Here is a 23,642-nt window from a genome sequence, read left to right as displayed (position 1 = left end):
AACTGAGACTGTTGTTCTTTGGACACATCATAAGAAGACATGACTCACTAGAAAATAAATACTTGGTAAGTTCGAAGGCAGTAGGAAAACAGGGAGGCTGCATGGCCGTGAGATAGGCTGTTCATGATAGAGTGACTTGGAGGTCTCCCATTCATAGAATTGCAATAAGCTAGTTGAAGTGATAGCAGTTAACAAGAAGAACCAGCCATTCTGTGCTTGCTCTCTTTGGCGGGATACAGACGGGCAAAAAGGGGTGTGTTCATGACGTCATGAAGGTATAGCCTTCAGACGGCCCTTACCTGAATGCCGCCATGAACACGCCGCCCGCACGCCCCAAGCGGGAAGAAGCGGCATTAAAAAGGTGCTGCTTTTCCCCGCTTCTTTTCTATATACTGCACAACTGCGCAGCTCCATCTATAAGCTGCTGCACCGGTACACCAGAATTGTTACGCCGCTAATTTAAGTTGCCCATTTAAAAGCTCTGTGTCTGCTGCATCGCATAATGAGTCGGGGTCCTGGAACATGCGCAGCTTGCACCGAGGCTCTAATTAGAGCGTCAGATGCCATGCAGATGTGGAAGCTGCAGCACAGCTGCACTCTATTTTAATGCTCGTAACCCTAACCCTAACCCTAACCCTAGAGCAACATGTACGCATGCGCTGCTAGAACTGGGGAAAGTTTGGAATTTAAAGTGAACCCCTACACACATTCCTGTGCCATTTTCACCTAACAATAAAAAACCCCTAAAACTTTAAATATTTACATATGTACAAGGGAGGTGATGGGGGATGGCAGGGGGACAGCGGTGGGTGGCATTGGTGACAGCTGTGGCTGTGCATTGCAGATTCAGCAAGAGCGTGGGGACCAAAGGAGAGGAGGCATCCATGATGCTGGTGACACTACCAACGTGCAAGCGGACAAGGATGCCAACACCAGCTGATCACCAGCTGGCAGTAGACCACCATTGTTCTTGGGCAGGGCGAGGGAAAAAGTTTAAAGGGACCTGGGCGCTTTAAATGTGCACATAGGCTTTCTGCCGCCGGTGCTGAGCGCCGCAGCTGCACAGCTGCGCATCCGCCAGCCGGCAAAAGAAAAAAAAAAGCCCCGTTTTTGGCCGCCTGTGCAGAAGCTGCCTCTCTCTTTGCGGCGTCCTCCGAGGCGGCGGTATGGAAACTGCGGGTCAGAAACGGCCCCAGGTGAGGCGTCTTCACTGCCCCCCATGTGGAAGCCCCATCACCTGAGCCACGCTCCCGGGGCGGGCGGTCTGGAGGCTCCATATTCAGCAGAATACACCTCCAAGACGTCTTCCCCTGCTCGTCTGTACCCCGCCTTTGTGTGCTTTGTTTCACAGAGCAAAAAAGTCAGTAGTTCTACAGGTATATCTTTGTTCAAAATACATAAAATTAAATGAAACTAAAAAGAAAAACCTCTCTTTGCCTCATTTTCATCCTGGAAGTGACAATATCTAAATTCTGACTTAGCAAACACTCCCACAGATAGCATATGTGTTTTTGTTTTGTTTTGTTTTGTTTTACTTGCTTTGCTTTGTTTTGCATCATGAACACTTTATAGAGTGAAGTTAGAGGAAACCTTTCTCCGTTCCCTCATTGAAAATAATATCTTCTATTAAATTGTGACTGCAGTTTCCCAAGGACTTTAGAATTTGCTTCATTAGTTTTAGTAAGAATACTCTGGTGAGAATGGTTTGAAGACTGTGACCCAAATTATTATTTGGATCATCGTTTTAATAATGAATTTGTCTTTGCAGACCAATTTGCCCTCTAGGAATTCTCAGCACTGTGAAGGGACTTGAAATATGACCCTTGGTGAAATGTATGACTGCACAGATGCTCTCACACTCCCTAGCTCTGCTGTAATTATTAAAATATATCTTAATTTCAAAGTGAATCTTCAATCTTTTATCGTTTGTTCTATAGCTATTGTGACCCACCTTGGCCTCATTTCTAAGTCCTGAATGCCTTCTATCCGCCGCTCCCCTCCCCAGGCTCAAAAGGGATTTAAAGATTTGTCTAAGCATAGGCCTTTAACTGTCTGGCATGCATATTCCTTTGTTGCTTCTGATTGCCACAAGGAGAAGAAAGGCCATTTCTGCACTTTGAGTATTGTGGACCATCTTTTCCTTAGACACTGGAAACTTGTCATCCTCCTACCACAGAAAAGGCAACCATTGCCACCATTCCATTTTATTGAATCTTGGCACTAGGCAAGTTATTCTCCTTCTTGCGTTCCCAGGAAACTTGGTCAACATCTCCTAAAATGTGAGGCAAGTGACCATGGTTTCTATTTGAACGTCAACATCTTAGAGGAACATGTTTGAGGACCAATGTTCTCAACAATACATCCCATGTGTCTAACCAAACCTACTTTGTATTTAGATAAGCAAAAGCTATAATAACAGGATGAGGGTCTGAGGATATTTGATCATGGCTTCTCACTTTCCTGGAAGCTTTTCCCTATTGAATAACTGGGTTCAAAATTTGCAGTTGCAACCTGCCTTCAAGAGATCTTGGTTATAGACTATGGGCCCAAACAAACAGGTCAAAATAAAGCTGCTTTGGGTAACTTTGGAGGTTTAAATGACACATGCATCTTAAGAGGCCAGAAGCTGCACCAAAGCTGTGCTCCAGTCCTTAGGATTGGAGCGGGCTTTGGTGTGGCTTCCGGACTCTTAGGATGCATGCATCATTTCAACAGCATACCTCCAAAGTGACCTGAAGCAGCTTTAATTTGCCCTGTCTGTTCAGGCCCTATACTTCCTTTTTCTTGCTTTTTGGTTCTTTGAAACAGATATTTCTGTTTATAATAGAATATGAAGTATTTTGAATTAGAAATATTACGGTTGTCACAATTTGTGGATTTTAAAATTATTTCTATTACAACAAGAAGACAATAAGAGAAGACTTTTGTATGACACTCCATAACATATTAAAATGAAATACATATCATTACTTTTTTTTTAATAAAGGCAGGCTATGGAAGCTGGCAATTGCAAACACACACATAATTTAAAAAAAAGTGCTTAACTGGAATAAGTAATAGTCTAACATAAGGATCGAAAATGTGGAATATCCCAAATGTTGTTGCTCTAGAACTCTACTGTGCCTGATACTTGGTTTCCTGGCTGGAGTATATGGTAGTTGGTTTCTCATTTAGATTTGCTTCTAGGAAGAGAAGTAAGCTCATGTCAAGGACATGCTTAATACTCCCTCCAATGCTGTTGAGGCTTAAAGGACTTAAATGTACTATGAGCCAACAACAGAAATACTTGGAAACTACAGCTATAATAAAACTTTATACTGCAAGCAATTTTAAAGATATATAACCTGCTTCTGCCTGTGACTCACACAAGAGAGCCACTCTGAATTGCTCAGCACTAAATCATAATAATTTTCTTCCTCTGTGACTTGAAGTACATTTTAAAGTGTGATTAAAAAGGGTTCTTTTATTCATTTGTCTCCAAAATCACCATCTCTGCCCACTCATTTGGACCTGCATAGTGACATGTTTGAACTTCACCCCTTTTTTGTAATAAAAATGAAATATCATGTTACTAAACTGTTTTTGATTATCATCATCATGGTCTTAGCAGAACTTTGTAAATCAGTATGTAATTATTCCCTGAACATTTATCAAGTTATAGTGTTACATGAATCACTGTATGAACTGACATGAATGAATGCAGACTTAGTCAAACTATGCTGCAACTTTTCAAAAGGAAGGCTGGACTGCTACATGGGAAATCCAGGCCTGGCTTCAGTATAGTACATGATGAAGCAAAAGCCAAGGCCCATTGGCCTCACCAGAGTCACATTATATTCTTCATCTCTCTGCTTTGCTGGACTGGGGACTGCCAATGCTGCTGAATGCTACTTTGCCTGGTAGGATCATAGCAAGACCAATAGAAAATACATTTCTATACCACTTATCAGTGTGCTTAAACACTCCCTAAGCGGTTTACAAAGTGCAAGCTAATTGCCCCCCAACTTCGGAAGGATGCAAGCCTGAGTCAAGCTGGTATTGAACTTGCAATTTTATGGTTTGTGAGTGAGTGGCTGCAGTACAGGTATTTAACCACTGTGCCACCAGGGCTCATAGAACTATGGGTTATGGGTTGTAGCACTTATTGATAGTTACTTCAATTACTTTTGCCATGGGGTAATATCCAGGTGATAAAAAAGTTCCATACTGAGGGCATTTTTAAATAGCTATCTATACAGTGATTGCTCATTCTCCCTTATTCTATGTGTAATTTTCTCTCCAACCCTTTGGAACCCAGCTTTGAGGTTATTTTCCATGTACTCATCTAACATCTATGGTTCTATTGGGGTTAACTTTTGAAGTATTAATTTTCTAAATATGTTTTAGTTATCTATCTATAATTCTGATGGTTATCTTGTGTTTGCCAGTACCTCTTGTGTGGGGCGTGCTGGGAAAGTACAGCTATGTATGCAAATGAAAATTTGAACTGGAAATCAAGAGAATGTTTTGACATTTTCCTTTTCTCTCTCCCCCAGATGGAAAGTTAATTGCATAGAATAAGAGTGAAAGAGAGTTTGGGTTTGTTGACTATATCAATGGAGTAACAGTGGACACAACCTTCTCATTCACTATAGCATCCTTGGATCATTCCTGAGGTTTTGAAAAGTGAAGGAACACTCTCTCTCCTTTTGTAGAAGTCTCATTCCTATTATGTTTATTCAGAATTAATCCAGTTTTTATCTTTTTTCTGAAACCATCATCTTATTTTCTTTAATGAATGCTTCATTTAGTTTTGAAATGTGAAAAATAAATTGCCAGTTTTGTTATTTTTCCATGGAAGAATCCCCAGTATTATTGATCAATATTATTATGTTGTCATTTTGAAAAGCACTCAGTTTAAATCTTAATGGAATGAAATATGCAAGTTTTAGATAACTTCCTCAGGGATGGTACCAGTAAAATTTCAGGAAGGCTGTGAAAAGTGTCCCCATTGAGATGCATACAAAAATGGCAATAGACAATCAACTGAACCTTCTCTTTGGTGAAATATTTCTTAGGACTTTATCACACTGCAGGGGATTCAAAAGGCATTATCCAGAGACAGTCAGATGATCGCAGCTAAGATTTCCCCACAACATCACAATCTAACAGGACTTATCCCAGGAAGAACGAGGAATGCTCCAGAAACAAATGATTCATGGAGTATTCCTCCTTCTTCCTGGGATTAATCCTGTTAGATTGTGGTGTGTGTGAAAATTTTAGCTTGACCTTTGAAGCCAACTGTGCAAAGGAAGTTGCAGCATGAACTTTTGTGCAAGATCCCTTTACATACTGATATTCCAGGCTAACAGAGCTATGAGTCTGAATACTAACCACAGTATTTTGATAAAGTTAGTATTTTGATATTTTTGGTATAGCTAAATGATATAAGAAAAAAGCTTCACAGATTTCTTGAAATTTCATTATTTACCTTTTTTCTTTTCTCTTTGAAATATATATGGTAGTGTGTGAGAAGACTTTGTCCAAAATACATTGTTCCCTTGCCAACCCCGACACACAGACGGTGAAAACTGCCATCCTCCAAGATCTACTGAGACATGCTGCTGATTTCATCTGCTTTATGGGTGTCAGATCAATAGTTCTTACCTCCTCCTAAGAGTTCTCCTCAAGGTTATCCTTCGGCACCTTTATTTTCTCACACTAACTGGTTTTCAATTTACAGCCTCAGAAGGGAGCCCCTCTCTTAGCATTTGGAGTATGCTTTACCCTACATGCCCAAAGTTTCCTGCTAAATTTTGGTTAAAGCTATTTACTGCCTGGAAATGTGAAGGACTAGGGGGAAAATGTCTCAGTATTATAACTTTTCTAGAGGTTATTTCAAATCAAAAGAGTTCCCATACAGAAGCCATTTTCATAAGACACTTGTGAAAGTGATCACGGCCATGAGAAAACAGTTCATATCTGACAATTTTGTCACAGTGTGTCATTTGCTCCTGGGAGTAAGACGTTTCACACATCTTCATTCATACATTCCTCTCATTATTACCATGTCCAAAAAGTCTTTGTTGAAAGTCCCACAGCTGGTGGAAATTCCCTGACAAATAGCCTACCCTTCCCTTAAACAAAGAAGCAAATAGCTCTTTGCTGGCTGTGGCTGAATTATGCCTGTGCATGCTTCTACTATATATTGTTCCAAAAAAGCTCCAGTGAGATAGAAGAAGGAAGGAATGAAGGAAACCATGTCACCTACAAGCTTGCCTAGGAAGCTGAAGGTTCTCTTGTGTCTTCTAGGGGACAAGGAGGCTATCTGGATCTGTGGCTCCAAGAAGGAGCTTTTTGGGCTATACAGCCACCCCTTTACTAGCCAGATACAGCCACCCCTTTACTGGCTGGATAGAAGCCACAGCCACTTCACTGTGTGACCCCAATCCAGCCTCCATAGCACAAAAAGGAGCCGCAAAAGCAGCTCCTTTTTGAGCCTTCCAAGGGGGTGCTCTAGCTGTGTAGGCATGGCTTTATGATGATTCTTCGGTGCTGCATCATGTGGATGCAGCACCGGAGGGTCATCATGATGGTGCATGCTGTGTGGACCAGCACGTGCCAAAATGGTACCCTGGGGATGAGATTAGGGCATCCAGCGTGTGGACGCTGTGCCCTAACTCTGCCCACAGGCTGGCACAAAGTGCTGGTCTGTATCGGGCCCATGCTGATATTGTTGGTAAGGGTCATGGATGAAACTGCTTGTCAGGCACTGATCCTGTCTGGAAAGCTGCCGACGACACCTCCTGCTTCACCGCCAGAATTTTTTATCACCTCTTCCAGCTGCTGTTGACTATTCTGCATGGACAACTGAAAGGAGAAATGTATCCTGCTTAGGAGTGGGAAGAATATTTTTAAGAAATATTTTTATATTTATAATCCTCACCATGGAATTAGAGATCATGTGCCATATTTTCACACTTTGGCATTTAATTTGCTCAACTACTAGGCCATTTGCTAGGGAAATAATGAGACCAGACACAGAGAACTGGGTTATATATGGGAAATTTTATTTAAATTAACCCATTTAACTATTTCTTCTTTGAGCTCTGCAAAAATGGGGGAGCAACCTAGTGCAGGAGTAGCTGGGGCAGGTGGTTAGTTCCTAGACAACCTTCCAAGACTCCCCTAGATGAAAGGGCAACCCAGCACTGGGTTGCTCTCCAGTCAGCCCACACCCAGAATACACAACAATTAAAACTGTACAATTAAAATTGTAAAAATATAAAAATTACAAATATAAAATTTAAAACAGACAAAATTAAAATTAACAATCCAAGACCAGCCCTCTCATCTCCCAATAAAACCAAGCCTGCCAGATCTCCAAAGGCCTGTTTAAACAAAAATGTCTTTGCCTGCCTACGAAAGGCCAGCAGTGAGGGGGCCAGCCTAAGTCTCCCATGGAAAGGAGTTCCACAAGGTGGGAGAAGCCACTGAGAAGACTCTCTCTTGTGTCCTCACCAGGCGAGCCTGGGATGGTGGTGGGGACCAGAGAAAACCTTCTCCTGAAGATCTTAGGGCTCTTGGTGGTTCATATGGGGAGATACGGTCTCTCAAATAGTCTGGACCTAAGCCATGTGGGGCTTTATAGGTCATGACCAGCACTTTGAATTGTGCTCAGAAATGAACTGGTAGCAAGTGAAGCTGTTTCAATACAGGAGTTATATGCTCCCTGTAACTGGCTCCAGTTTCACAACAGAGAGTGAGCAACTGTTTACACACAACTATTGTTGTTGGACGAAGAATCTCATCAGCCCTATCTAGCAGAACCAGTTGTGAGAGATGATTGGAATTTGATTTCAGCAATATCTGGAGGGCCACATAGTCACTTCAACTGTAGTAATACACTTTGATAATGATATTATACCTTAATGTTCAGCATGCATCCCCCATTGGAGAGTGGCTGGTTTTAAACCTTTTTAAAAAAGAAATTTAAAAAAAATGACTGATACACAGAATGGGCTATGGGAAGGTAGAGAGATTGCCACACCATTGTGACAGCCTTTCAGATGTATAGAATTCTGGGACATGTTCCTCAGCTGTGAGTTTCAATGTTTTCGCTTGATTTCGGTGGCCAGGGAGAAGCTCTATGGTTTGATGTGTGACCCTAAAATGAACTTATCATGGGGTTTCTTGGCAGGATGTGTAGCCTTCCTTTGGTGCTGCAGAAGTATGACTTACCCATGATCACCCAATAGGTTTCCATGGGCAAATGGAGATTCAATTTCTGGACTCCCAAAGTCATAGTCCATCATTCAATCCACTACACCATACCAGTTGTCATGTGTTACGTGGTTGAAAATGAATATTTTTTTTTTATTTCAGTATGTTTGTTATTCCTGTCTTGCAATTAGTATTACTTCACTCTACCTCAGACCAGTAAGACCTATGCAGGGAAAAATGTGGATGAAAAGATGTACAAACTGCTGAATGGTGGCTTTTCATTTAAACAAACAAATTTTGCTGTTTTATTTAACCACAGTTGATTTTAGATGTATACTGTTTGCTCAAGTGTTTATTATAACAGTTCAAGAAAAATATACTGTTTTTCCAAGGTCCTAGGTGACCTACGGTGGGATCCAATACAACTATTTTGTTCCCATTAAAAAGATAAATGTAGCTCAATATAAGTTAATCTGGTACAGCACTTTACCAAGTGCTTTTTCTCTATACATTCTTTTTCTCTATACATTTCTTATTTGTGTTGTCCCAGTTCATGGAACTTGTTCCCATGAACCTAGCAGTAAGATTTGCTGCATATATCATCTTATTATGTAGCCCTTTGAAGCTCACTATTACAGTTCTGAAATGACAATAGTTGAATAAGAAATTCAATTTTTAAGTTCAACTTCACTATCTACTGCAGCAGCATTCTCAGAACAAAACCTTGGTCCTTTCACACGTCTGTTTATGACCAATGAACTCTAAAGTCTGCTTTGGAAACCAAGGTCTCTGAATTAAGGAGACAGTTATTTTACTTCTTTCTTTTCTGAAGGGAGGCACTACCAATCAAGACCTAATATGGTAGTTGAAAGAGATAGTTGAAGGAGACAGCTGAAGGAGATGTTCAATTATTGTTTAATGATATTTGCTTTGATCTTAGACATTAATGACATTAATCTTCTTCTATTTTTTGACTCTGTACCATAGGTAGACTTATCTGTATTTTGGCTACTAATATTGTACAGCACTGTGCAAATCTAGAGCACTCTATAAATAAAATGTAATCATCATCATCATCATCATCATCATCATCATCATCATCATCACAGGATAAAAAAAGGGAGAAAAATGTAATTTTCCAGTCATTATTGTGTGATTGCATTCTTGGAACATGTTGGAACATGTGATGTTCCTCTCATTCTGATGTGAAACACTGTAGAGTACAGGCAGATTTGGACCAGGCTAGCAACAGCCAATCAAGAGTCAGCTAGCGTCAGCCAATAGAATGCTGGCTGGGAGGAGATGAAAATTCCATTAGTGACAGTCGAAAAGGCAGATAGGGTCTTGTTGAGTCCAGAGAAGGATGGATTTATTGAGGGTTCCAGGGAGGAACTGGGTTAAAGTCCAGAATATAGGGACTTGTAACCAATAAAGAACTCCAAGCGAGGGAGGTATTGTAGGGAAAGATCCTGTGGGATACAATCAGCCTGAGAGACAGGTTTATTAATTAGATTTAAGGAAAGTAAGCCAGAAAGTGGACTGTGTGAGTGTCCTTGAGAACAGTAACACTGATACTCTGAGGAGAATGGTATAAGAAAACTGTCATTGTGACAAAGTTAAAACTAAGAAAGTAAACTTACCAACTGAAACAAGTAACACAAGTGCAAGAAAGTACAATTGCTTTATTGACACATGTTTAAGTATCTTTAGTTGGAGCATCTGTTTAATAAAGTTTTGATATTATTTTAGTAAAAGCTTGTCTGCAGTTTGAATATGCATCCACATTACTAATATAAAGCCTCTTGAAACAAGGTTTTTAAAAGGGGCTGTGTTAATTTGGTGGCGGCGGTGGTGGGGTAAAAGGCCCAGGGTGCTTTCATTCAAATATATATTAACAGAGAAGTGTGCATCACAAACACTTCTTTTCAATGCCTGAAAGCTTTAAGACAAATTTTAAAAACCTCTCATGTACTCATTGTTTGTGGAAAGAATCATTATTTTTTAAAAAGTGGTTAGACCCCTGAATTGAGATTGTGTTGGAATTAGGGGAAGGGGGACCAAGTGGATAGGTGGCCCTCTTCACCTTTATTTTGTTCCTACCACAGAAATGTAGTTCCCTTGATTGTATTGACATCTGGAAAAGGGGTTGTTGTCTTTTTCCCCCTTTGAATTTGGTGTTTGCACGCAGAACTGTACATGGCATACTGTGCACACATTCTTGGGTTTCTATTTCACCTTCTCCAGCTCTACTGGCTTCACTTCATAGAAGTGCAGATAGACAATCAGAATGATGGGGAAACAATGGCTATTTGATTAAGTGAATGTGCAAATATGTGCAGGTGTGGCAGGAATAAAAAAAAAACCACAGCTGTTGCATTCATGTAACTGGACATAAAACTGGACATAAATACAGCAAACATGTACACACAGTAGAAACACCCCCCCTGCACTTCTATAGGTATGTAATGAGGCTTTGGATTAAAATGGCAGTGTATATCAGTAAATAATCAAACTGGGACAGGGATACTACATGGTGGAGCTGGAATACAGCCCTCGTGTAGAGTTCTTGTTGTTGTTAAAAACATAGACTCATAGATTTGGAAGAGACTGCAAGGAGCCATCCAGTCCAACTCCCTGCTGTGCAGGAACACAGAATCAAAGCATCCCCAACAGATGCCCATCCAGCCTCTGTTTAAAGACCTCCAGGGAAGGAGACCACCATACTGTGATGGAGTGTGTTCCATTGTTGAATAGCTCTCACTCTCAGGAAGTTCTTAATAATGGTTAGATGGAATCTCTTTCCCCTGTTGTTTGAATCCATTACTCCATTTCTTATTCTCTGGAGCAGTAGAAAATAAGCTTGCTCCAGCCTCAGTATGACACTCCTTCAAATATTTAAACAGGGCTATCATATCACTTCTTAACCTTCTCTTCTCTGGGCTAAACTTACCAAGATTCCTCACTTGCTCCTCAAAGCTCACATTGCTGTTCGTTTTGAAGTTGTTTCTGACTTATGGTGACCCTAAGGGAACCTATCATGGGTTTTTTGGGGCAAGTTTCCTCAGAAGGATTTTGCTATTGCCATCCTTTGAGACTAAGGAAATGTGAATTGCCCAAGGTTACTCCAGCGGATCTACATGGCTGATAGGGGATCTGAACCCTGGTCTCGAGAGTCATAGGCCTATGCCCACATGACTACACTAGACTGGCTTTTTTAATATAGTGTTGTTGTTGTTGTTGTAGTTGTTGTTGTGTGCCTTCAAGTCATTTCTGACATATGACAACTCTAAAGCGAACCTATCATGGGCTTTTCTTTGCATGATTTGTTCAGAGGAGGTTTGCCATTGTCTTCAACCAAGACTGAGAGCATGTGGCTTGCCCAAGATCATCCAGTAGGTTTCATGGTGAAGTGTGGAATCAAGCCTTGGTCTCTAGGGTCATAGTCCAACAATCAAACCACACTGGATTTTGCCATAAGCAAATACATCAATTAAGTGAAATTGGTTTTAAAAAAGTGTATCCATTAGGAAAAAATGCATTATTATGAAACAAGGGCTTGAAGAAAGTGTAGCTGTTATTCAAAGAAACACAGTGAAACGGCGAATGAGAGTTTTTGTTTTTTGTTTTGTTTTGTTTTGCTTTGCTTTTGCATCAGAACATTCAGCATAGCTATTATCTCAGAGGATAAAATATTTAGGTACAAAGGTTGAGGTAAGATTGAGAGGATCAAGTTTAAAGTACAGGCATGAATTCAATTGCTTTGGGCAGTAATAAGTCTCCATGTCACTGGAGAGCTAAAAACACTCCAGATTTTAACCTGAATTTTAAAGAAACTATCCAATGTGCCCAAAATAGCAAAATAGGTTCAAAACCTTGGGAGACCTCTTTTAAAAAGGGATGGCCATCCCTCTTTTAAAAAAGGGATCCAGCATGGTTTTAGGGGATTGAGCACTGGACTAGGATATTGGAAGACCAGAGTTTGAATCCCTATTGATGCATGGAAACCCACAGAGTGACCTGGAGTAAATCACACTCTCTCAGCTTCAGATGAAAACAATGGGAAAACCCCTCTGAACAAATCTTGCCAAGAAAACTCCAGGATACATTCACCTTAACTTGGAAATGACTTAAAGGCCCCTGGCAATGACACTGAAAGATTAATTTCCAGGTGGTCAGATTTGGTAGTTTTTCTCACCAGCACTGCATATTTTTGTGCACAGCATTTGCAATTTACATTTGTTTGCCTATTGCATCTGGTTATAAAAGCTTCTGATTATTGTCTCCCTCCTCCTCCTAGATTTCTCCTCATTTTCAACTGGCATTTTAATCTTTATAAAACTTTAATATAAAAAACCAATACACCCCCCCCCAAAAAAAAAAAAAGCTTTTGGGAAAAAAAAGATTGCAAAGTGAACGTTTCCCTGAGGAATCTGAATAGCAGAAAGGGAGAACAAAGCTGCATAAAGTGTGCTTTAATAATTCATAATCCCATACATGAAAATACATCAACTAAGTTTAGGTGCCTAATTATGTTGAGAAATTATATGCAAGTGGAACTGGGGGGCCCAGGGAAGACGTTCTAGTTTTATGTCTACAACCTAATCCACATGTGGATTTTATGGGAATGTCACACTCTCAGATTAATTATTCACGCAAAATTTACTTGGAGCTGAATAACTGTTTATATAAACAAGGGAAAAGAAGACAAAAATCTTACTGTGAAAATATTGTCTTTTATTCAAAACGAGACACAGCAGTAAGCATGTATACCTTCAGCTCTGCTAAAATTGTGCATAATTGGGTATAAATATTATATAAAATATTTATAATTATGGTTCTTAATTAGGTTGCAATTTGTGGATTAGGTTGGATAAAAACGTAATGTTGTAGTATTAAATGAAACCATACTACCAAATTACATGCAGATATGCACAGAGTGAAATAGACTCACATAGACTAAGCAATTGAGCATTATTTTAGATATTCTTTGCAAAAGCCTTTAAATATTCATTTCCAGAACAGGTCTGTTATTAAATATATATGTTTATTCAACTACATAACAAGACCAAAACAAAATGAAGCTACTGGCATATGGTTCTCACTCTGGGTATGATGTGAGTTTGGTCACTTAATCTGTAAGGCTTCCATCCTATATTTAAATAATGTTTTATATCACACACACACACACACACATATTGCACTTTCTTTCCCCAAAACAAACAGAGATGGAAAAAAAGTTGTATTCATTATCATGAAGCGTCCCATAAAAGAGTCCATCCAACTGGCTAAATGTGTGCCTGTAACTATTTATTTACCTTTAACGGTCTTACACAATATAATATGGAGAAATTATGATAGGCACAATATAATTCTAAAATACATAGCATTACATTCCCAAAGACATCTGCTAGACAGTAATCAACATTAGACGCACATTCTCTTCAGACATTTTGTATCAACATGTGAAGGGCTGCTATAGAGAAGTAAGTTTGCTCCACCTGCTCACTCACTCTGACATGTGACTGACACAAATCTGAAGCATCCAGCTACACATGCATCTAGATACCAGTACATATATTGTCAGACTCACCAGACTGTATTGTGCCTGGATGCATTCATGTAATTATTCATGTACTATAGAAGATGCAAACATATATATAATAACAGCTATTTGTTGTTGTTGTTGTTAACCACCTTCAAGTCGATCCCAACTCATGGTGTTCCCATGGACGAAGTATATTTAAATATATTTAGAGTTTGGTGTTGTTAACTGCTATCATCAACTTCAGGTTATGCCAACCCCATGAATAAGGGACCTCCAAATAACTTTCAAGAGGTCTGCTCAGGTCTTGAAGATTCAGGGCCCTGGCTTCTTTGATTGAGTCTATCTTTCTTCACTGTTCAGCTTTCACAACCATACACAGAAAAAGGAATTAAGATGACATGGACAATCTGAACTTTAGAATTCAATTATATATCTTTACATGTCAGGATCTTGTCTCATTCCTTCCTAGCCGCTCTTCAAAGTCCTAGCCTTTTTTTCATTTGTTGACTGCATTCTCCATTCTGATTATTGACTGAATCAAGGTATGGAAAATCTTCTGTTTCATTGTGTTCATTGTCTATTTTAAAGTTATGTAAATAATATGTGGTCATTATTTTTGTTTTCTTATTGATCAAATTTAAATCTGTAATATTTAGAGTAGACTCACTAAAATTAATAATATTTGAGTTAGTAATTACTAAGGTTAATCCTATGAATTTCTAAATCCAACTAGGTCTGGATCTATCTCATACATAAGAGGTTTACAAGCAACCACTCTTGAACAAGCGCCTATTTTTGGAAGCGACTTGTTAATGGTATTTGCTTTATTTAATTGTAAGCTGTCAGAAAGGGATATAAACTGAATGAGTGAATAAATAAACAAATATGATGGAACAACAACACAATATTTGCTCAGATTTTAAAAGAAAACCTTTATCCCTGAATCCAGTTACTAGTCCCAGATAAATTAGCCCTCCTAAATTACCTGAATGGTAAGTCAACACCTAGAGAGCCAGTATGTTTAGAGTGGTTTAAGTGCTGCACAACAAACCTGGAGACCAGGATTTGAAGCGCTATTCAGCTATGGTCACATTCAGAAGAAGACAAAGAGAAATCCCCTTTGAACAAATCTTGCCAGGAAATCACCATGATAGGTTCTCCTGAGGGTCACCATAAGTCAGAAATGAGTTGAAGGCATATGAGAACTGCAGCAGCAACAAAGTCAATATTTATAGAAATTTCATTCATTCACTAGGTCTACTCTGGCTGAGATTATGAAATGGATTTAAGTTTTAATCATGCTGGCTCAGTCACACTGGGAGGTGGAAGGCATCCTAATTTATTATTTACATTTACATTTACATTTGGAGATGAAAATACTGAATCTTTCACAAAGGAACAACTAAAGGAATTGCCTCATTCCATATTTTGCATTGTTCTATAGGATGACTTTATGCCAAAACAGATTGACAGAAGGGGCAGCTTGAAGCTGCCCCTTCTGAAGGTGGATTGGGGCCATGGCAACCACATGCTGTGGCCCAAATCCACCTTGAAGTAGCCTGGAAAACGAGCAGCAAAGAGCTGCTCCTTTTTTGGGCAGCAGAAATCCAGCCTTCTGGCTGCGCTGCAGTCAGAAGCTGGCTTCTTGATGGTCCAGCAGCATTCGGTATGTAAATGCCATGCCGAGGGAGCATCATGAAAGCACTCCTGTGTAAATGGATGGGCGGCTTCCAGGCAGCTTCCAGGTGGCTTGGGAGCATATGACACTATGAGTAAGACTTTCTTCTAGGATTTTTTTTTTTTTTTTTTTTTTAGATCATGAAAGGATGCTTAACCTCTTATTTTCATGATTTTAATTTCCTTGTTCCCTGCTGAGTTCAATCAACCTTGGAACACATAAGTATGGATTAAGGAATAAAATTACAAGTAAATTCATTTACTTTGGAACCTGCAATCTTTACAAGTTTCACTCTTGAACTTTCTATTGGTATTGGATGCAGTTTGCCATAGAGGATGAAGAGTGTACTGGCCATTTCTTCTGTTTGTCACCTCATTAGAACTTTAATCAACATTTTTCATTTTTGGATACAGCCAGTAGACATTTATGTGCTATGATGGATTAACTCAAGTCAGAAATGCCGGTAGAAACACTTTCTCTCAACCTTATTTGCAAACCTAAGATAATTTGATTTACAATGTTTGTTGCTTGCTTTTAAGTCACCTTCTCTTCCTTTCCTTCCTTCTCTGTTCCCATACTTGACACACATTTCTGGCAGCTTCCCTAGTTTACTCCTGGGAACCACTGGTACTCACTACTACCATTAGTAATTGATTATATCCCTTAAGGTTTAAGCTACAGAATGTACTGTGTTTGGGTTCTTTTTCTGTTTGTTGTTGTGTGTCTGTTTTTGTTTTGGTTTTTTACAATGTCATCCTATTTGATAGAAGGAAATTACTTTTAGGATGGGAATCAAAGGAGGAAGAAACTGTCAATGCCTTTTGTTGTTGTTGTTGAGACGTGAAGTTCTTACATTTAAGTTATATTTCAAGATAGCCAAGGAATCTCATTTTTATTCTGCAATCATCCCTTTAGTGTTCTGTAGCCTTTCCAGGTTCCTGCACTTTAGTTAAAAGGAAAAGATCTCATAAGGTAATTCCTGTCATGGGACTTTTTGTAATCAGGAAGTACCAGAAGTCAATCCTTAAGAGTAAAGATAGACAACTGAGCACTAAAATTAGAATAATCCAAGCTATTGTAGCCTACCCATCACCATATATAGATGAAAGACTTAGACTGTGAAGAAAGTGGATGGAAAGAAAATCATTTCATTTAAAATGTGGTACTGGATATGAGTACCAAGGATTCCATGGGCAGCCAAAAAGACAAAGAAGTGGGTCATTGAACAGATCAAGCCTGAAATTTCCAGGGAAGCCAAGATGATCAAGTTGAGGCTGTTGTACTTTGGCCATAACATGAGAAGGCATGCCTCATTAGAAAAGACAATAATGCCAGGAAAGGTAGAAGTAGTATGTAGAAAGAGGGGAACACTGCATGCTAGATGGATGGACTGTATTAGGGAAATCACAGGTATGAATTTGTTGGACCTAAGTAGAACAGTGAAGGATAGGAGTCTTGGAGATGTCTCATTCACAAGGACAAAGGCAGTTAAGAACAAGAAATCCAGGCAGCCACATCTGAGTAATAAGGTAAGCTTGAAAACAAAAACAAAAGAGTATGATGTAGAAAAATAGAATTTTTGCTGGGGGGGAGGAGGGGGAGGAGGAGAAGGAGATAGTTTTTACATATTATTACTATATACTATATGAATTCATTTAGTAGATTATTGTACTTAAAATGTTGCTATTTCCACTTTAATTGCTCTGACTGCCTCCTGTTACATTTTGGAGTTTATAGTGCAGTGAGACCTAAGAGCTCTCTGGCTGAATATTCTAATTGCCCCTTCTGAAACTACAAGTCCCAGAATGCAACAGGAAGCAGCCTGAGCAGTTAAAGTGAAATAGCAAAGTTTTAAGAGTGTAGCACGATAATCTCCATAGTCTGGATTAGTATGCAAAGGGATCTTGTTGCATCTTTGAGATAACTGAGAGAAAGAATGAAGTTGAATGCATAAACTTTTATAGACCTAGGCCTACTTTTTCAGATGCATCTGAGGAAGCAGACTTAAGTCCATTCAAGCTTATGCTATGAACATAATATATGAATTGTCAATTGAAGCTTAGAAATGTGGATAATCACATTTTTTATTGAAACCCCTCAGACTGTTGAGGCTGCTCTTGAACAAATCTCCCTGCCCCTAAACATATGAAACTTTGAAAACTTGATCCCCTTAGCAGGGCAGACCATCCTTACATATTTCATTTCTGACATGAATTTAAAACGTAATTTTATCCCTTGAAAAAGATAAAATACACAGACCTGTGGTACCTGCGCCTATTTGTCTATGATGTGGTATACATTGTGTGTTCATAAACTGATATGTGAAAATACTACCCAAGTTCAAGAAACAGAATAAAGACACAGGTTGGCATCCTGTTTCTGAATTATAATGGTATAAGTTAGTCTTACGCTATCACAACTCACTCTTTTCATCATTGCAAAGGTAGCATCTGGAGACATAGGTTGTGTCCACACAGAGGAAAAGAAATGTTCTCACCTTGTTCCTGCACTGACCTGTTTAGATTATGCATGGGGCCAAAAGAGGCAGAACATGGGTCCGATCCACAGAGTGTGTGGACTATGAGCTTGTGAGGGCACAGGGGAAGTGTGTCAAAGTGAGCGCACAAAATCTCAGGAGGAGGTGCCCTGGGCCAAGTAAGCTGCTGAGCCAAGGAAACGTGTGGCCAGTGCTGCCACTATTGGCCCACTGTGGGTGCTAGCTGGGCTTGCAGCTCAACCTCCTCATGGATGCATAAGCCTCAATAGTTCCTTATGAGTTTCCCATCAGTGCAGACATGGCCACACCTATGGAGAAAGTGCTCCATGATAGAAGTATGTCTTCTGATGGAATATCTTGGCCATAATGATTTCTTGATCTCAAGTGATGTCAGTCAGCAGCCCAACAATTTGATTTCCAAAGTGACTCTTGGATTTCAGCTAAGGTCAAATCAGGCACCCTCCAGAATGATCTCAAATGAATTGGATCATTTTCCAAATTACCAAATTAGGGTCTGAACCAAAGCTACTGGTTTACACAATCCCTAATAATTTGTAGTGTTGTAATGCATTTCTTAACAATGACATTTTATTAAAGAGTACTCCACGCTAGCATGTTTAACTTCAAATTCTACTGCAGATTTGCAGAACTTGGATTCAGTAAAACACAGAACGTCTAGGCCATAATTGAGTTGTTGCTACAGCATTATCTTAGGAATTAGGATATGGGGACTGAGATAGGTCCTGAAGATCGTATGAAAATACATATTTGCTTTACACTGTATTAGTTGAAAATGCTTCATTGTAATTTGTAGACAGATTGTAACAAATACATTGTTCTTATTTAAACAATGGAATGTCCAAAATCATATCTGCTTTTCCCAGAAGAAAATATAAACTGTCTTCAGCCATCAATAATAAATTTGGTTTGCATTGTTGATGTCTTTCTTATACAATTTCCCTGAAGACAAGTGTGATGAGGCTAATACTAACCCGATGCAGACACTTACAATTGAAATATTAAGGCTGCAGTTCTGTACATTAGAAGAAAATCCCACTGAACACAGTGGCATGTCTTCTGAGTAAGCATGCACACAAATGTACTGTTTTAAAAAACAAACAAACCAAAATGTCTTCTTTTTAATCACAGTTTGGTCTCATGTACACCAAGACATATAGGTATAGGTACTGTATAGATATTGTATTTGCTGCTGTAACTCTAAATCATTGTTTCACTAACACAACAGAACAGATTGGGATCATTCTGATTCATCTTTACAATTCATATCTCCTGCCTGCTATTTAAAATGTGTTTTTTTTTAAATCAGAGAAAAAGAAAAGTAATGGTGAGGTATGAACAAGAGAAGAGAAGTTGACCATTTGAAAGGATATAAATTGACAGCCACCACTGAAATGGCCGGGGAAACATGACTTTGCAGAAGTTTCCTGTTCAATGCAAATGGCTTCTGCTAAATGATTTAATTTAGCTCTTCTATTGCAGAGGTAGGCAATGGTCTGAACACCAATAGTTTCTTACATTAGTTGTTTCTTTCATCACAACTGCTGCTAAGACTGTACCTGTTTTTCCAGCAACTTCCTCTAACTTCTATGCTCAGCAGCTATCAGAAGATAAATCCAATGGCAGATATTATCAGTTTAAACAAAACCTTAATTTAATATAGCAATGTGCTTCTACATATCTATTGATTTGACATATTTATGAATCACTTTTCTGTCCAATGGAAACACAAGGTGATTTACAACTTAGATAAGACCAAAAAAGAGGAAAGTAATACATCAGAACAATAAGCTAAAAGGTCAGGGCAAAATAAATAAACAAAAACCAAGAATATTTAAGTTGCAAAAAGGCTTGACAGAAGACAATATACTTTCACTGACAGTTTTAAGCATAGTAACTGGAAAGCTAATGTTTATGGCTTAATTGAGAGCATTTCACACTTAGGGGTTTATCAGACAGGGGAAATTGGAAGTATAATCCGAACGCAATCATGGGGTTTAATGTTATTGTGTGATAGACTACCACACGCAATTTCAGGCAATGGGAATTCAGTCTGAATGCAATCATGGGGTTTGATGTTATTGCGTGAGAGGGGATCACAGGCAATTTCGGACAATGGTAAGCTATTTTCGGGCAATGGGAAGTCAATTCGAATGCAATTCGAATTCATGTAAATTCGCTGAACTAGCAAATTTACGTGAATGCACTCTGGCCCCACTTTCTTTTCATTCGAAATTAAGAGAAATTCCTCCCGTTTCATAAACTGCACAGAATACAGCTCCAGAAAAGGCCTGGTGTCAAGAATTTAACTAAGCCTCCAGTGACAATCACAGGCCGTGGACAAAATTATATGAGAAGGGAAGGATGATTGTTCCCCAGATATTCTGGGCCTAGATATATATTATTTAATGCTGTCTCCCTGAACTGACCTCAGATGGGAAACAGACAAGGGCTGCATCTGCACTGCAGAAATAATTCAGTTTGACAATGCCATGGTTCCATAATCCTGGGGTTTGTAGTACCTGCACCAGAGTTCTCTGACAGGGAACAGAAAATGCAGGCCTATGACTAACATTTTCAATTTTTTTATCCTGTTTGCCTGGTGGAAAAGCCAGTGTGACTTCGAAAGCTTGCAACATGTAATTGTGCATTTTGGTTGGTTCAATAAAGGTATCAATTTTTTGGATGTTATTGGATTTGATATATGGCCAATATGGCTAACCCTAGATGTTTATTTTATTTTATATTAAGTTACCGCATATATTAAGCTGTCACAGTGGCTTGGGGGTGTTTTGCCCCAAGTTTGTGCAATCATGCTGAAGAATTTCAGACATATTACGCTTATTCAGGATTTCTCCAATGAAGATCCAGGAATGCTCCAGCAACAAACCATTGACAGAGAAGTCCCAGAAATGTTTTGTTGCTGGAGCATTCCTGGCTCTTCCCAGGATAAATCCTGGATAAGCACGACATTGTCTGGAAATCCTCAGTGCAATCACACAATTATCTAGGGAGTATGCCTTTTTCTTCTACAATTTTTCCCTGTCTGATAATCTCTATTTTCCAGAAGGAATGCAAAAGGAAGAGAGTATGACAGATTAAACTCCTCAAGCATTTAAGAACAGATGAGAAGTAAAAGTAAAAGGTAACAGAAACAGTGTCAGAATCTTGATTGCAACTGTTGAACAACTTCTGCACAGGGACAAGGAGAACTAGTATAATAATCAATGCAGAGAAATAAGTGATGACAACATGAAAGGTACACACTTGATCTTAGCCAAAAGGCCAAGAAATATAACTGATAGATTGTTTTTGTTGATTTTGTTGTAGCTGTGTTAACACTATTTTGCCTTATGGTTTGTTAACTGTAATAAAGGCTTTGTTTGTTTTTGTTTTTTACTTCATGACATGGGGTTGGACTAGGTTCTTGGTAATCCTTTTGCAAATATAAAACTCTAGCTTGGCCATTGCACATAAGAGTAGGTGTGGTTTCCAATATTTCCCAAGGGCCACTGATAATGCAGATTATTAGACCTGGGGAAAAAGCCGGGAGTAAAAGGCATACTCCTGGCAAAGGGGCTGAACAGACTGGCAAAAAGAGCCAGCATCCCAATGGCTTGGAGGCATGGTGTACGCACAATGCATGCCTCCAAGCTGCCAGGATGCCACTGTGACAGTGCCTGAGTGACCACACTGCTGTGGTTTTTCAGTTTTTTGATGGTGTGGCATTTAGATGCTGCACGCTGCTGAAACATGGAAAAACCACTGTGGCAAAGGCACCACAGCAAAGAAGTCATTATCGTCATTTTGGCCAGATCTGCCTCCCAGTGCAAAGTGCATTTGGTTGGTCAGTTAAAGCTGGCAATAAGATCTGTAGGTCATAGCTATCCCCTGAATTTCTCTTGATCTTTGCAAATTCTAATATGAATTGGTATTATCGATGCATTCCACACTATATTGTTGTTACTGTTGAGTGCATTCAAGTCATTTCTGACTTATCATGACCATAATGTTTGATAAATACAGAACTATCACAGTTTTTTCTTGTCAAGATTTGTTTGGAGGGGTTTTGCCTTTACCTTCCTCTGAAGCTGAGAGATTTCCATGACCAAGGAGGAATTCAAACCCTAGCTTCCTGGTGTCTTAATCTTAATCCAACACTCAAGCCACTATATCATGTTGGTTGTTGTGTGGCAGTGGGCATTCCACACTACACCATTCTACACTATAGTCCTACATTTATCAAATGTTCTGAGACAAGTCATGGCTTTCCAAACCAAAGCCAAAACCAATATATGACTGAAATGCAAATGACTGAAGTGACAAATATTCTGACATTTAGAAATGTCTTTTGAGAATAAATGTGTTAAAATACATATTTAATTATGTATTTCAATGTTTTTTATAATACATAAAATTGTGCAGAATAGTGGGAGAACTTGATGAAACAGATGTATATGTGATGCACATGCCTCTGACAAGACTTGTTTTTCTTTTCTTTTCTTTCGAGATACAGAAACTTACAAAGTGTTCGAATGTGGACTTTGGTTCAGTGAGGATACAGAAGCAGACTTTGTCCTTGAATTATTACAGTACCAATAGGCACAAATGGGAAGCAACATGTCAAAAATAACCTGGAGAATTGATCATAATGAATGTGTGGAATCCCCAGGACCAACCATATTATGACTCATAGATACTGGTGCATTTCAGTGATCACATCTCAGATCAACAACTATGACAAATGTAGTTTGGCGATGACAGCTTTGAGCTCAAATGGTGGGTTTTGTGTCATTCCAAAAGAGACATTAAGTGACATTTTTGTTGTTTTGTTTCATTATTTCATGATTCCAAAATAAAAGTAGGATAACAGTCCATGAAAACAAAATGCGATTCGTGTGCCCTTCCTATAGTGATAGCCAAGGGAGCTTCTGACAAAGGTCACATTGCCATTTCCCCTGTAACACTAGAGAATAAGCTCCTTGTCAGACTATTTGCAGAGAGAAATTAATGGCCAAAAGTTCTTTGCTGCTTTCACCATTTTATGAAACACATGTCATTTCACAGAAAGGTGACTCAAAGGGATATACTTGATTAAACATTTTATTGATAATTCTCAGGGAGCCCCAAATTTCTGCAGTTCCAGATGTCTCTTGATGAAGCAGGAGTCAGATCTTGATTAGTTAGGCAGACAAAAAATGTATTGGAGAATATCAATGTATGTGGTCTGTCATGACATCCAGATTTTTTTCTTTTTAAATTTATTATTACAGTGGACCCTTGTTAAATGCCGGGGTTTGGTTCCAAGATCCACCATGGATAACAAAATCCGTGGATGCTCAAGTCCCATTAAATATAGTGACATATCAAAATGGTGTCCCATATAAACATGGAAAATTAAGGTTTGATATTTGAAATTTATTCTTTTATTTTTTTTTTGGTGAACATTTTCAAACCATGTATGCTTGAATCCATGTATGAAAAATCCGTGTATAAGAAGGGGGACTGTATTGGAATTTAAAACAGTACAAACAAAGCAATTACATCACACAAACAACAATCATACAGCTTTTCACATCATTAATTACAAACATAATTACTTAGAACTTCATTCATTTGAAGGTTTGGCGCATATTTATTCTATAAAGCCTTCACTTCCTTTTCATTTGCCTTTCCTCTACCTCTAAGTAGATTTTCTCATC

Source organism: Sceloporus undulatus, chromosome 3, assembly GCF_019175285.1.
Source record: "Sceloporus undulatus isolate JIND9_A2432 ecotype Alabama chromosome 3, SceUnd_v1.1, whole genome shotgun sequence".
Classification (NCBI taxonomy): domain Eukaryota; kingdom Metazoa; phylum Chordata; class Lepidosauria; order Squamata; family Phrynosomatidae; genus Sceloporus; species Sceloporus undulatus.
This window is presented reverse-complemented; position numbering follows the sequence as displayed.